At 34.2% G+C, this 2,500-nt stretch overlaps 2 protein-coding genes across 12 annotated transcripts in view; both read left to right on the forward strand.

Moving 5' to 3' along the window:
• Positions 1–2,500, forward strand: part of ddx46 (DEAD (Asp-Glu-Ala-Asp) box polypeptide 46) — an 800,864-nt gene that overhangs the window by 580,750 nt on the left and 217,614 nt on the right. The gene's annotated exons all lie outside the window — the stretch shown is intronic.
• Positions 1–2,500, forward strand: part of rapgef6 (Rap guanine nucleotide exchange factor (GEF) 6) — a 77,479-nt gene that overhangs the window by 17,078 nt on the left and 57,901 nt on the right. The gene's annotated exons all lie outside the window — the stretch shown is intronic.

Below are 2,500 nucleotides of genomic sequence, written 5' to 3' on the forward strand. Positions count from 1 at the left end.
GAGCACTAGTAAGGGCACTGATGAGCTTGGTTCACTACACTGAGTGTGACATGAGAGCGTCCTCATCACAACTGTCCATCATCAACACTGGAGTTCATAAACGAGCAACATTGAAACCATTAAACAGTTTTACCTGTTTGCTGGATTGTCTCTAACCTCACCTGTCTAGCTCTGTTTGTTCATGTGTAAATATTCATGTGTTTTGCAACATGTAATGAATTTGTGCTTTGCTGTGACTTACACTGGCCACATGAAGCCATCAGAGTGGACACAGAGGGGTGAACTGTGGCGCATCTTAGTGCACAATACAGTATATTATTATCTGTTAATGTGACTGAAAACCAAATATAAGATATAAGCAAAACTCTATATTTGAATTCTAAAGGCGATCCTTAATGTTACAGGAAAAGTAGAGCACTGTCTGCTATTCCCACAAGAGGGCGCAACCGAGCAAAATAAGCAGGCAAAAACAGATTAATGCATCACATCTATTAAAATGAAATGACGCTCACTTTTTAAAGCGCATAAACTTACAAACAACTGTTCTTAATAAAACACAATTTACTTAATGTGAATGAAAGGGAAATTAGGACTAAAGTAAACTGAAGCTATCGATTTTATTTATTATTTATTTTATTTTGGCTAGAATAAAAACAGTTGTTCATTGATTTAAAGCCATTTTAGGCTCAATATTATTGGCCCTTTCAGCAATATTAGTGTTGGATTTTCTCCAGAACAAACCACTGTTATACAATGACTTGCCTAATTACCCTAACTTTACCCTAATTACCCTAGTAAAGCCTTTACATGTCACTTTAAGCTGAACACTAGTGTCTTGAGGAATATCTAGTCTAATATTATGTGCTGTCATCATGGCAGAGAGACAATAAATCAGTTATTAGAGATGAGTTATTAACACTATTATGATTAGAAATGTGCTGAAGAAATCTGCTCTACGTTAAACAGAAATTGGGAAAATAAATATTCAGGATGGATAATCATTCTGTCTTCAACTGTGTGTACAATATAGAGTTTCAGTGATACTCTTCAGTCGAGTCATCATCCTCTTCTCTGTTCCTCTGGGTTCTGCAAACTCTTAAGTGGCATTTTCCATGAACACACACTTTTATCTGAAGTGACCTGCTAATGAGGAACTCCTTAAAGCCGCATGTGATGCTGTGTAGCCCGAACAGGCCATTTTAGTACAGTAGAGTTTCTGCAGACCTGTGAACAGCTCTCTGTATAACCCTGCTGCTGTCCACTAGACTTTTTCATTAGTGATGCACCAATCCTGATTTTCCATGGCGGATTTTGATATTTCTATTAGCAAATTGGATGATTTGATACATATTTTGGTCACACTTTACAATAAGGTTCATTAGTTAATGTTAATTAATGCCTTTACTAACATGAACAAACAATGAACAGTACATTTACTACAGTATTTGTTCATGTTAGTTAACATTAGTTAATGAAAATACAGTAGTTCATTGTTACTTCATGTTAACTCATGGTGCATTAACTAATGTTAACAAGCATGGACTTGGATGTTAATAATGCTTTAGTAAATGTTCAGTTATGATTAATAAATGCTGTACATGTGTTGTTCATGATTAGTTCATGTTAGTAAATGCATTAATAATGAACTTTATTGTAAAGTGTTTCCCATATTTTCTATGTTTTAGCAAAATCAGTGATTCGATAGCAATTTTTGTTTTTATTCACTAGCAAATTAAATTAGATTTGTTACAGATTTCTGATGTTTTACTCAGATACTTTTTACTTAGATATTTTTACTAGCAAACTAGACAATTTACTACATATTTTTGAGGTTTTACTCACAAAATGAATGATTTGATTACATTTTTGATGTTTTACTAGCAAATTGGATGATTCAATACAGATTTCCAATGTTTTACTAGCAAATTTGGATGATTTAGTACCAATTCTTTATGTTTTTACTTAGAAATTAGACGATTTGATACAGATTTTTGATGTTTTTACACACAAATACTAGGGCAGCACAATAAATATGCAGTCTCGCAATGTGATCAATACGTTATATGCCGAGCTAGTGTTTTTCCCATACTGATTAACTTCTGGTGACCTGTTATTGTGAACTTTTTTCCTTGTTATATGGTTCCTTTTACAGCATTGATGTTGTAATGTCATTAAAATACATTCAGTTAAATAAACTTTGGCATTCATTTAGTTGCTCAAGCAAAAAAAACGAGACATAAAAGCCATATACTCGCACGCGTTTGTCAGAATCGGCAGGCTAGTGCAGAAATTCCATTAAATATACTGGGCTATAAATAAATGCTCTATTATAAGGACATGGCGGGGGGAAATGTAATGTAATGCAGTGCTTCTTGTACAATCTGAGACCCACTTTATATCAGATATCACTCAGCTAGTGGAGATCGCTGATTTTTAAAGGAAACAGACCTTAAACGCGACAGTCTTTTGCATTGGCAAACAGTACACCGGAAGTGCTTAA

Source organism: Danio rerio, chromosome 21 (assembly GCF_049306965.1).
Source record: "Danio rerio strain Tuebingen ecotype United States chromosome 21, GRCz12tu, whole genome shotgun sequence".
Lineage (NCBI taxonomy): Eukaryota > Metazoa > Chordata > Actinopteri > Cypriniformes > Danionidae > Danio > Danio rerio.